The sequence below is a fragment of the Dermacentor albipictus genome, unplaced genomic scaffold (assembly GCF_038994185.2).
Source record: "Dermacentor albipictus isolate Rhodes 1998 colony unplaced genomic scaffold, USDA_Dalb.pri_finalv2 scaffold_20, whole genome shotgun sequence".
Classification (NCBI taxonomy): domain Eukaryota; kingdom Metazoa; phylum Arthropoda; class Arachnida; order Ixodida; family Ixodidae; genus Dermacentor; species Dermacentor albipictus.
The window spans coordinates 115,264-129,364 of NW_027225574.1; the positions used below are offsets into that span (position 1 = coordinate 115,264).

At 46.3% G+C, this 14,101-nt stretch overlaps 1 protein-coding gene across 2 annotated transcripts in view; it reads right to left on the reverse strand.

The window, feature by feature from the left end:
- Window positions 1–14,101, reverse strand: part of LOC139052208 (Golgi-associated plant pathogenesis-related protein 1-like) — a 281,560-nt gene that overhangs the window by 14,488 nt on the left and 252,971 nt on the right. The window lies entirely within an intron of this gene.

A 14,101-nucleotide genomic window follows, 5' to 3' on the forward strand; every position in this document is an offset into this window, starting at 1 on the left:
CCATATGTTTCCAGTAGCTCCTGGCCCCTGTCCGTCAGTGCGAGCTGAATCGGTAGGGCGGGGCTGGATAACAAGGTCTCCCATCGCTCAAGGGGTTGGGGATTGGGGGTGTTGGTGGGAAGGGGAGGAGGGGGGGTCTTGAGTTCTGTGCACTCTGCCAAGACGTGCGGCAGGGTGCCCTTTTCTTTTCTGCAAAAAGGACAGAGCATATCGTATTCCGCAGGGTACATGCGGTTCATCAGTACGGGATGCGCAAGCGATCCCGCCTGCGCTCGACGCAGGATCGTCTGTTGTTGCCTGGTGAGTTTGTGGTGCGGTTCTGGCAGCCTGCACCTTTCTTCTCGGTACATCCGGGTAATGTCGCGAAAGCTGGTAACCGGGTGCGGTAGCTCTTCCGGCTCGTGCTCGGCCCGGATTGACATTTCTCGGGCATGGTAGTCGGCGATGATGTTGCCTGCTACCTGCGAGTGAGCCGGGACCCACATGAGCTCTATGGCTCTTCCCGGAGGCTTGTGCTTGGCTAGAATGGCTCGGGTCGCGGAGGAGATTACCCCCCTGCGGAAGCTTCTGTAGGCTGTCTTTGAGTCGGTGACTACGGTGCCCACGCTCGGCTGTGCGAGTGCGAGGGCTACGGCCGCTTCTTCGGCAACTGCGGGGTCTGTTGTCTTCAGGGACGCGCTGACGATCAGCCTCTCCTTTGAAGTAACCACCACGGCTGCACGGTCACTGTGTTTTCGGAGCGAGGCGTCCGCGTAGAGGACCCTGGGGTTCTCTTCCAGCTTACGGGCTAGGGCTTTGGCTCGCGCAGTGCGCCTCTCATCGTCCTTGCCCGGCGTCATGTTCCGGGGAAGGGGTTTTGTCTGAATTATCATTTTCCAGTCTTCTGGAAGGGCCGTCTTGATGGGTACTGGCTCGATCTGCCATCCTATCTTGCGTAGGACGGCTCGTCCGTGTTCCGTGTGACTGAGCCGGATTCTCTGATTAGAGAGGTGGGCTTCGATGAGCTCCTCCACCGTGTTGTGGGCCCTCATGTCTAGCAGTTTTTGCGTGGATGAGTATATGGGTATGCCCAGTGCTTGTTTCGTTGCCTTACGAAGCATCGTGTTTAGGGTGTCCCTATTCGCCTTCGTCAGCTGGAGATACGGGGCGGAGTAGGTAACCCGCGACACGACGAACGCGCGTACCAGGCGCATGGCATCGTCCTCTTTAAGGCCTCGGTTTCTGTTTGATACCCTCCGAATCATACCAAGTATCTGTTCGGATGTAGTCTTGATCTTTGTGATGGCGGCCTGTGCCTTTCCGTCGCTCTGAAGTAGTAGGCCGAGAATCCTAATCTGCTGTGTTGGCTTGATGGTCGTTCCGGCGATCGTGACAATCACGTTCGGCGGCAGCTCCTTCTTGGTTTTTCCCGGTTGGATCATGAGCAGCTCTGATTTCTGGGGAGCGCAGCTCAGTCCGCACGACTTTGCGTACTCGTGCACGGTCGTTGCCGCCCGCTGCAAGACTTCCTCCATCCAGGCATCGGATCCGGCTCGGGCCGTCCACAGCGTAATATCGTCGGCGTAGAACGCGTGGTCCACGCCTTCGATTTGCTTGAGTAGACCGGGCAGGGGCAGCAGGGCCAGATTGAAGAGCAGGGGCGACAAGACCGATCCCTGAGGGGTGCCCCTATCGCCGAGCTCGACAGGGTCCGACTTCTCCTCCCCTATCCTGATGGTCGCCGTTCGGTTTGACAGAAAATGACAGAGAGAATGAAGAGGAAAGGCAGGGAGGTTAACCAGATATGAGTCTCCGGTTTGTTACCCTACACTGTGGGTGGGGGGTAGGGGTTAGAAAGATGACAGAGAGGAAAACGCTAAAAAAAGGGGAAAAAAAGGAACGCGCACACATGGAGACACACACACAAAAGGCGTTCCAGTTAAAGTCGTTCACACAGGCCGGTAGATCGCAAAAAGCGCAATAGCGCTTGCACGGCCTTCTTCTGTGACGGTAGGTCCTTTCGATGTTGTAGGATTCTTTTTTCGGAACTTGGGTAAAAAAGTGACGTTGTCTGAAAGATGGCTTCAGTACGTCTAGGCTGATCAAAGCAGCACGGTACACAAATACTTTTCGTGAGGAACCAAATAAAGAAAGTAAAAGCTTCGTGGCATCTTCAAAACTCCGCGGGCAGGTAGTCGCACGCGACGTCATGATACCCGAGTCACTCGATGTTTCACGCATCCCTTGGGGTTTTCCTTTCGCATTCTCACATACATTCATCCCATTAGGCCTCTTAGACTCAATGCGCAGCCTTTGGCTTTTGCTGCTGCCGTCTGTAACCAGCATACGACGTTACATTAAAACTAAATTATTGGGTTTTACGTGCGAAAACCACGATCTGATTGTGAAGCTGGATTAATTTTGACTCCGTGGGGTTCCTTAACGTGCACTTAAATCTAAGTACACGGGCATTTTTCTTTTTCTTTGCAAAAACGCCAGTGTGCTTATATATGATCGACAAGATAGGGGGTTAACCGGAGGGCCATATGTTTATTAATCATATCATAAGAAGCCAACAAACAAAGCCATCAAGTTCTACACAGGGGAAGTTACTTGTACTTACTAATTGAGTTATATACATGAGAAATTAACGAAAATGAAAGTGTATGAGAAAACAATTTGCTGCAGATGGGGAGCGATCCCACGTCTTAGCATCACGCGTGCGATGCTCTACCAATTGAGCTACCACAGCGCCGAATCCGGCAACATTGATGCCTTCAGGTAGCATAACGTTCCTCATCCGCCATCAGCGGTGGCGCTGGCTAATATATATATATATATATATATATATATATATATATATAAACGAGAAGAAAAGGGGGTTAACCGAGGGACCCGATATTTATTAGTCATATAATGAGAAGCCTACAAACACTGACACCAAGTACAACATAGGGGAAATTGCATGTGCTTAATAAATGAAATAAAGTAATGATAAATTAATGGAAATTAAAGTGGACTAAAAAACAACTTGCCGCAGGTGGGAACCGAACCCACAACCTTCGCATGTCGCGTGCGATGCTCTACCAATTGAGCTACCGCGGCGGCGTTTCTCCATCCACTTTATTGGGTATTTATGTGTACTAGTAGAACCCTGGGAGTGTTAGCCAGCGCCCCCACTCACAGACCTTGGCGGCGGACGTGGAACGTCTTTTTTGCCGCAGGCGTCACGAGAACGTGATCTTTTCGGGTGAAGGCGACTGGTCAATAAACCCACATATGCTACCTGAAGGCATCAATGTTGCCGGATTCGAGACCCTCGTTATGTAATAAACGAGAAGAAAAGGGGGTTAACCGAGGGACCCGATATTTATTAGTCATATAATGAGAAGCCTACAAACACTGACACCAAGTACAACATAGGGGAAATTGCATGTGCTTAATAAATGAAATAAAGTAATGATAAATTAATGGAAATTAAAGTGGATGAACAAACAACTTGCCGCAGGTCGGAACCGAACCCACAACCTTCGCATGTCGCGTGTGATGCTCTACCAATTGAGCTACCGCGGCGGCGTTTCTCCATCCACTTTATTGGGCAAAAAAGACGTTCCACGTCCGCCGCCAAGGTCTGTGAGTGGGGGCGCTGGCTAACACTCCCAGGGTTCTACTAGTACACATAAATACCCAATAAAGTGGATGGAGAAACGCCGCCGCGGTAGCTCAATTGGTAGAGCATCGCACGCGACATGCGAAGGTTGTGGGTTCGGTTCCCACCTGCGGCAAGTTGTTTTTTCATCCACTTTAATTTCCATTAATTTATCATTACTTTATTTCATTTATTAAGCACATGCAATTTCCCCTATGTTGTACTTGGTGTCAGTGTTTGTAGGCTTCTCATTATATGACTAATAAATATCGGGTCCCTCGGTTAACCCCCTTTTCTTCTCGTTTATTACATAACGAGGGTCTCGAATCCGGCAACATTGATGCCTTCAGGTAGCATATGTGGGTTTATTGACCAAAAAAAAAAACTAAATTATGGGGTTTTACGTGCCAAAACCACTTTCTGATTATGAGGCACGCCGTAGTGGAGGACTCCGGAAATTTCGACCACCTGGGGTTCTTTAACGTGCACCTAAATCTAAGTGCACGGGTGTTTTCGCATTTCGCCCCCATCGAAATGCGGCCGCCGTGGCCGGGATTCGATCCCGCGACCTCGTGCTCAGCAGCCTAACACCATAGCCACTGAGCAACCACGGCGGGTGGTTTATTGACCAGTCGCCTTCACCCGAAAAGATCACGTTCTCGTGACGCCTGCGGCAAAAAAAAAAAAGACGTTCCACGTCCGCCGCCAAGGTCTGTGAGTGGGGGCGCTGGCTAACACTCCCAGGGTTCTACTAGTACACATAAATACCCAATAAAGTGGATGGAGAAACGCCGCCGCGGTAGCTCAATTGGTAGAGCATCGCACGCGACATGCGAAGGTTGTGGGTTCGGTTCCCACCTGCGGCAAGTTGTTTTTTTCATCCACTTTAATTTCCATTAATATATCATTACTTTATTTCATTTATTAAGCACATGCGATTTCCCCTATGTTGTACTTGGTGTCAGTGTTTGTAGGCTTCTCATTATATGACTATATATATATATATATATATATATATATATATATATATATATATATATATATATATTCCTTCGTTGACGTCTGATAAATAGATGTGTTGGTTGTTTTAGGTGCAGCAGAGAACGACAGACTTTAAGTATCAGCATGTTTAGGGTACCACCGAATGAACCATTCAAAATGTGAAGCTACCCCGCTTTGTTTTGAGGTTTGAATGCAGAACTCGAACCACGAACCAAAAGAGGACGTGGGCCGGAAGCATGTTTCCTTCGCATTTAGCACTGGCGCTTCTCGAAAGCACGCGCTCGGCACACTTGTAGCGGTGAGCCTTGTTGCCTGAGTAGACGTGTACTGCTAGGTTAAGTCTCTGGTTGTGCGCGGCAGTGCTGGCGGCCACACGCAGTTTTGACCCTCTGTCTGGCGGTGCGGAAAGCAATCAGCTTTGGGCAAACAAGGACGGAGCCAGCGTTTCCACGAAGGGTACTTGTCTTCGTCAGAGTAACTTGTTGTGCGGACAAAGTGTTGTATCTTGCCGCGAACCCTTTGTCTTACGAATACCGACGCATAGCATCCGCAAATATCTGCGTTTCCATTTTTCTTTTTTTTTGCGGGCACATTCGCGCCAACGTGCGCTAGAGCTCGATTTGCGCACGTTCGGAGGGACTGCCGCCGTTATTCTTTACACCGAATTGCAGCTTGGTGGTGAGGTTAGAGCTGTATATAGCCGTATGTATATACCTGCAACTATAGCGGCCCCACAAGCACCACGCGGGCAAGTTCACGAGCACGCGTTCGTCGTGCCATCTTAAAGAATTAAAATTAAATTACAGGGTATTGCGTGCCAAAACCACGATCTCATTATGAGCCACGCCATAGTGGAGGACTCCGGATTAATTTTGACCACCTGCGGCTTTTTAACGTGCACCTAAATTTAAGTACACGGGTGTCCTACGCATTTCGCCACCCCATCGAAATGCGGCCGCCGTTACCGGGATTCGATCCCGCGACCTCGTGTTTAGCAACCCAACGCAATAGCCACTAAGCAACCACGGCGGGTCGTGCCATCTTCGACGTTATGTTAAGTAAGGTATAGTACAAGCCACGGTCACACGCTTCACTGCGGCGCAAGTGTGAGACGTGCGGGAACGAAGCAAAGACGAAACGCGCGCGTGAATGAGAAAAAAAAAAAAAGAAATACACGAAATGGCACAACACGCCAAGAACGTTGAGGAGGGTTTGCGTCAGTCTCGTCTCGAGCGTTGCCGCGAACGTAGGTGTTTGAGTAACCTGTATTTCTTAGATTTTTTTATTATGTTTTTGCCCCTGTGCTGATACGGCGACCGCTGGTTTGTTTGCGGGCGCGCCCATGCGGCTCAGAGCGTTTCGACGTGCGTACTGCACTTCAAATGCAGAACTATCGGCAGCCACCGTTGAAAAAAGTCAACGTCGGGTCTTCGGAGCGCGTCAATCCGCCCCTTTCGGCAGTGCAAACAAAAAAAAGGCGGTGGCTCGGAAATTTCCTTACGCGAGCCGGGTTTCGGTTTCACGCAAAGCAAAGCAACGAAAAGCGCTGAAGCACATTCTCAAACGCTGGTGGAAGACGAACCTATGCGTGGTCCTTGGGACCCTTCGAAGCATATTACCTTTCATCGGCCTTCCATATTCCAGTCTGTGTTTGCCTTCGGTCTTACGTTCACGTTTCGTGTTTACTGTAAGTGACCTCTCTTATATATATATATATATATATATATATATATATATATATATATATATATATATATATATATATATATATATATATATATATATATATATATATATATATATATATATATATATATATATATTCATATTCATTTTTGCTATTTTTATTTCGTATGAGACACCCATTGGGGTGGCTCAGTGGCATGGCGTCCTGCTACTCAGCACGAGGTTGTGCACCGTTTCCGCATCAGGACGCCGCATTCCGAAAGGGGGCGGAAGGCAACACGGCTCACGTGTACCGTGCTTTGTGTGCACGTTAAAGAATCCCAGAGGGTTAACAAAATTAACCCAGAAGCCGTCCGCTCGGCGTCCCTCGTAAACCATTGTAGCACCTTCGGGACATGAAACCTTATAAGTTAAGCCTTCCTGTGGGGCAACTTGGCAAATCCTACTAAGGGCATTCGCTATTCTTATTTGTTCGAAATAGTGTACTTGTCAGTTACAGCTCCTGCGGCGGAGGTCTCGCACCTCTTTACCGCCGTAGGACTTGTATTTTTTTTTCATTATTTTTCTTAAACGGTAGGTCTGAATAAAAAATTACGCCATGTGCCGTTATTAGACAGCTTTAGAGCAACGTTTCAAGGGTGCACTCCGCTCAAAGCGGAGTGTCCTAGCAACTTGCACACAGCTAGCCGCTCAGCCGGAGCGCTGCACGGCGCTCCGGCGCATGCGCTCACTGCGGCAGTGGAACGTAGAACGCTGTCCACGCTCCGATACAGAGCCGATCGAGTAATTGTGCAGACACAATTTCAGAGTGGCGCTGGAAGAACAAGATAGACGCTAACGTGCTGGGGGGGGGGGGGGGGGGGGAGGGGGCACAAACGTGCATGCTACGTCGTTCTTAAACACGTGAGCGGTATTTGATTCGATGTAGTAAGCTAAACGCTTCGACTAATCTGTGCGGGACAAAAGATTTAGATATGACGTCTAACACAGAAGCATCTATCAATGCGAGGTTATCGTGCGGCCACCCATTATACAAATCGAAGCTGATGAGCGTCCGTGGTTTTGTAGCGCATCGAAGTACAAAGAAATGAGAGACCGCGCGGGAACGCTTCTGTCAACAACGCAAAACCACAAAAGTATGCTCAAAGTATAGCCAACCTTTGGGCTTCGTTCCACGAGAGGTTAAACATTAATAATCATACGTTCCAACTATTGGGTTAAATTAAGCAGGGCATCCCGAGGTTTGCCACATTTCTTCTATAGCGTGGAGGTCTAGTACCTTCACCTAACAAAACAAAAATAAAAATATTAAGAGTCGAAAATGGCACATCACTACTCCTTTAAAGTGGTCCGTGCCTGGCGGGAGTAGGGCTTTGGCTTGACCTGCCCGTTTAAGGATTTCCCTCGGTGTACACGGTGGAAAGCTTCTAATTCGGCGAAGTAATGGTGCCCTCTTCTCCTTCTGACGCCTCCCTGCGCTACGAAGTGGCAGCCGTTTACATATAGTCACGCTTCTTACCAGCCGGCCGCTCCCACGGACTCAACGCTTGAAGATTCTACGACTTGCGTAACGTGACATTGATTGTGGAGAGAGCCAGAGATCCATTGGCTTAGAGCGTTAAAAAATTAAATTATGGGGTTTTAAAAAAATTATGGGGTTTTACGTGCCAAAACCACTTTCTGATTATGAGGCACGCCGTATAGTAGAGGGCTTCGGAAATTTCGACCACCTGGGGTTCGTTAACGTGCACCTAAATCTAAGTACACGGGTGTTTTCGCATTTAACCTCCGTCGAAATGCGGCCGCCGTGGCCGGAATTCAATCCCGTGAAATTATGGGGTTTTACGTGCTAAAACCACGATCTGATCATAAGGCACGCTGTAGTGGAGGGCTCCGGAAATTTGGACCACCTGGGGTTCCTTAACGTACACCTAAATCTAAGTACAGCTAAGAGAGAACTGTCGTGAAAATGTAAAGTTTCTCGGCTCTCCATCTGGTGTAACGTATTTTATTTTTCCTCGTCTTTTTATAGTTGCAACAAATATTTAAAAAAACGCATGTACAGCGGGCGCTTATCTACCTTTTTAGGCGACTTTCGAAGAGAGGTGGAATTAACTTCGCTTAAAATATACACAAATTAAAATTTTAATTATTCATATTAGGCTGGATGTCAAAACTACGAACTTAATGAAGCCCAGCAGTAGTGCAGCCATGTTTACTGAGCACCCATTTCGAATTATCCGTCCTTAAGAATGCGCTACGAAATACACGGGCGTTCCAGTTGCCCAAAATTCTCCCTCTGGCAGTCCGGGACGATCTTAGAACGCAGATGCATTTTTAAAGCGGATTATGCGTGGGGCGGATATCTTGAAAGTGGTGCTAGTCCTAAGGTTTCTGTTAAACAGACATTATTTCACTGTAAAGCGCTTCGCTTCAATATCTCAGGGGCAACATTTGCCCCTAAATTGTGTATATTAAATTTGTTTATTGGATTTCTGTTTGTATTACTTGCCTGGGAATTATGATTTTTATCCCGTTAGCATTAGGAGTGTCAAAGTGGAAAAAAGTGTATGTGTGTGAAGTGTGGGAACCGGTCACGTGTGGAATCGGGCGCCTGCGAAGTCCCGTCTTTGAGGACCAAATCCTGACCGTCCAACGCTCCCGCAATCGGCCCGGCAGGCTAGACCTGTCAGTCCCGTCGTGGTATTAGCCGGATGCGCGTTTTATCGCGTTTTGCTGGACCCAATAAAAGTGTATTCGTTCACTCACTTACACCGGTCACGTGGTGGAGGGTATATATATATATATATATATATATATATATATATATATATATATATATATATATATATAGTCAATGTCACCTAGTAGTGACAGTGCAGAACACATAAGCAAATTTAAGCTATGAATGAGGAAACTGATTCATAGTTCTTATTGGCGAACTTCTACAAAAAAAAAAAGGGGCTACACTCAAAGCACAACGATAACGGCGAGCAGAGTCGGCGATTCTCGAAATCTGATCACAGGGTCAAGCGCGTCGGCTTTTATACATCACTCGTTGAAAGCTCTGGCGCAATCACCCGTCACCGCATGTCTTCCAGAAACTACTACACAATTCGTGTCACGCATGCAATCTGATGATACATGCTGTGGCGAGGACATACACAACAGATAGAAAGTACCATAACATTCGCGCAAGTTCCAAATCATGCAGGCGCGTCTTACGCTGAGCGATAACGTTTATCATTGGTTAACCGGTGAACAGCGGTCACAGGAGGAAAAAGAACACACATGTCAATATATATATATATATATATATATATATATATATATATATCTTACTCCCAGTACTATATAAAATATTTACCAAAATAATCTCCAACAGAATCAGGGCAACACTGGACTTTAGTCAACTGAAGGAACAGGCTGTCTTCAGGAAGGGATACTCTACAATAGATCACATCCATGTCATTAATCAGGTTATCGAGAAATCCGCAGAGTACAATAAACCTCTCTATATGGCTTTCATAGATTACGAAAAAGCATTTGTTTCAGTAGAGATAACAGCAGTCATAGAGGCATTGCGTAATCAAGGAGTACAGACCGCTTACGTAAATACCTCGGCAAATATCTACAGAGATTGCACAGCCACCTCAATTCTACACAAGAAAATTACGAAGATACCTATAAAGAAAGAGGTCAGACAAGGAGACACAATATCTCTAATGCTATTCACCGCGTGCTTGGAAGAAGTATTCAAGCTGTTAAACTGGGAATGTTTAGGAGTGAGAATCGACGGCGAATACCTCAGCAACCTTCAGTTTGCCGATGACATTGTTCTATTCAGCAACACTGCGGATGAGTTACAACAAATGATTGAGGACCTTAACAGGGAGAGTGTAAAAGTGGGATTGAAGATTAATATGCAAAATACAAAGATAATGATAAATAGCCGGCCAAAGGAACAAGAGTTCAGGATCGCCAGTCGGCCTCTAGAGTCTGTGAAGGAGTACGTTTACCCAGGTCAATTACTCACAGGGAACCCTGATCATGAGAAGCAAATTCACAGAAGAATAAATATGGGTTGGATCGCATACGGCAGACATTGCCAGCTCCTGACTGGAATCTTGCCATTATCATTGAAAAGGAAGGTATACACTCAGTGCATTTTACCAATGCTGACATATGGGGCAGAGACTTGGAGATTGACAAAGAAGCTTGAGAGCAAGTTAAGGACCGCGCAAATAGCGATGGAACGAAGATTGCTACGCATAACGTTAAGAGACAGAAAGAGAGCGGTTTGGATCAGAGAGAAACCGGGATACACGATATTCTAAATGACATAAAGAGAAAAAATGGAGCTGGACAGGTCATGTAATGCGCAGGTTAAATAACCATTGGACCATTATGGTTACAGAATGGGTGCCAAGAGAAGGGAAACGCAGTACAGGACGGCAGGACACTAGGTAGTGCGACGAAATTAGGAAATTTGCGGGTGCTAGTTGGAATCGGTTGGCGCAGGACAGGGATACTTGGAGACCGCAGGGAGAGGCTTTCGTCCTCCAGTGGACATAAAATAGGCTGATGATATATATATATATATATATATATATATATATATATATATATCATCATATCATCGAGACCCTCGTTAAGTCTCGAATCCGGCAACATTGATGCCTTCAGGTAGCATATGTGGGTTTATTGACCAGCTGCCTTCACCCGAAAAGATCACGTTCTCGTGACGCCTGCGGCAAAAAAAGACGTTCCACGTCCGCCGCCAAGGTCTGTGAGTGGGGGCGCTGGCTAACACTCCCAGGGTTCTACTAGTACACATAAATACCCAAGAAAGTGGATGGGGAAACGCCGCCGCGGTAGCTCAATTGGTAGAGCATCGCACGCGACATGCGAAGGTTGTGGGTTCGGTTCCCACCTGCGGCAAGTTGTTTTTTCATCCACTTTAATTTCCATTAATTTACAATACTTTATTTCATTTATTAAGCACATGCAATTTCCCCTATGTTGTACTTGGTGTCAGTGTTTGGTGGCTTCTCATTACATGACTAATAATTATCGGGTCCCTCGGTTAACCCCCTTTCTTCTCGTTTATATATATATATATATATCTATATATATATATATATAGTGATATCGAACAGTCTGTTTATCTTCTGCATATTAATCTTAAACACTACTCTTACACTTTCTTCGTTAAAGAGTTCAAGCATTTGTTGAAATTCATCTACAGTGATGCTGAACAGGGCAATGCGATCTGAAAATCGAAGGTCATCGAGATATTCGCCGTTGATCCTCACTTCTAAGTATTATTCCCAGTCTAACAGCTGAATACTTCTAAGCCTCCACGACTGCTGGTATCCCTTATGAATCAAATGCCTTGTCATAATCCATGAAAGCCGTATAGAAAACTTGATTGTACTCCGCATGTTTCTCAATTGCCTGATTGATGACTGGCAAGGGAACAAGAATTCACGATCGCCGGTCAACCTCTAGAGTCTGTGCAGGAGTACCATTCATCTAAGTCAATTACTCACGGCGACCCTGACCACAAGAAGGAAATTTACGAAAGAATAAAAATGAGTGGGAGTGCATACGGCAGGCATTACCAAATCCTGACTGGGAGCATGCCATGGTCGCTGAAAACAAAAGTGTACAATCATTGCATTTTACCGGTGCTAACATATGGAGCACAAACTCGATAGTTAACAAAGAAACTCCAGAAAGAGTTAAGCTCCGCGCAAAGAGCGGTACCTAAGAAAGTGTAAGAGTAGTGTTGAAGATTAGTACGCAGAAGATAAACATACTGTTCAATATCACTATATATATATATATATATATATATATATATATATATATATATATATATATATATATATATATATATATATATATATATATATATATTTATATATACATACGTGTGCGTGTGCGTGTGTGTGTGTGAGTGTGTGTGTGTGTGTGGTTTCAGTCATGGATTCGGGACCTCAAATAGGTGCGACGTAATGCTAACGCATTTCGCTCGCATTTACCGCTAAATCACCACTGAATTTTTAAAAATCGTTCCCTTGCATATTCCCCAATGTAGGGTAGCCAACCGGTCTCAGTAGTGGTTAACCTTTCTGCTTTTCATTTATCATTTTATTTCTCTCTCTATCTCTTCTACTGGAAATTTCCTCCTCTTGTGCCCTTGTTCCCGTTACGTCCACCACCACCCTCTCCGGATAGCCTTAAACCGGTTGCATTCGAGACCGCTCTCATAGGCGAAAGTCCCTGCACCATGACCGTGTGCGTCACAGGTACAGAATGCTACGAGTGCGTTGCTACAGTGCCTCAAGTTGACAGGTCTCCGTTGCCCTTTATAGACTTGGTGCGCATCTTCAAGTGCGCGCGCAACTCGTTTTCTTTCTCTCCCCTCCTTTCTCCCTCTTTTTGCCCCTATGTCCCCTCGCCCCAGCGCATATGCCAAACTCATGTTTGCTACCCAGGCATGTATGTGTGTCCTATGTTGGTCTTTCCGTTTTCCCTCGTCATTTTTACGCATCAATTACAGCAAGCTCGGACATGCGCCTTCTTGTTAACCTCCTTGCCTGTCCTTGCTTTAGTCTGTCTTTCTCTTTCCAAGATATCTACCTGAAAAGGCGGAGAAGTGTTCTCTGTCGCAGGCAATTTTTAGAATCTTTGGTTGGACTCAAAAATAATAATAAACAGATCCGTGGTATGTTGAAACTACGGTTGGCGTATACCTCTCTGGTGGCAGCGATTGCTGGAAGCCCATTCTCGCTGTGTACTGAACTGCCGGCAAGCGAAGCGCCAATGCAGAGGGGGCCAGGCTGGGCCGCAGCTACGATCGCCGCGACGTTTACACTTTTGGGACTATAGACTGCACGTTAGTACCCACCAGCTGCTTATGAGACGTGTCCCCACAGTCGCATGAGCACGCGAGTGAAAAAAATTGCTAGTGCTCGTAATGAAACGACGGGGGCGATTTGTGAGGAGCAGACTGCGTAAAAACGACTTCCGTCAAGCCGTCAAGCCTTGTGCGCGATTAGAATGAAAAGTTTGGGTCGGTTGTTTTTTTTTCGAGTTCCTTCGTCTTTTCCCTATGTTTATGGTGCGTTCTATATTGCGGCCATTATACGCGCTCTGTTTGACGTTCTCCAACTTCCACTGGCGAGCTGCCAGCCCCTTTCATGCTCCACATTTTCCTTTTTTTTCCCTCACTAATGTGTCCGTCATAACATTATTTCTACAGCGTGATAGCTTCGATCGATCGCGCAGTTATTGTTCGGGCCACGTCACGTGTACACATAGGACGCAGTATACTGTGTTGTTGAAGGCTTCAATGAAATCAATAAAGGGGGCGTCTTTGAACAACGTCGATCCTATAAGCCATCGTGGCTGGAACACGCTTTATTTTAGGTCCTGTACGCATGAAAACGGTTGCAATTAGGATTCCCAGAAAGAAAAAAAAATGAGCATCCGTTGAGATAGTAAACATGCAGTCTTTCCTCATATATTTCCTTGTCTTGTACGAATCCAAAGGAGACATAAGTTTACAGTAAGATGGAGGGAGAGAGAGAGAGAAACAACTTTATTGAGCAACCGAGATCCAAAGTGTTATCACCAAAATTGCTTTTTCGCGTGCCGAACGTCGCTCCTACATGACAAATGATGAGCAGCAAATGAGCAGCAGTTGAACGCTGGCTCCAGCGACGCTCCTTAATTGTTCATCACTACAAGATGGAGGGATGAAGTGATGAACAATTA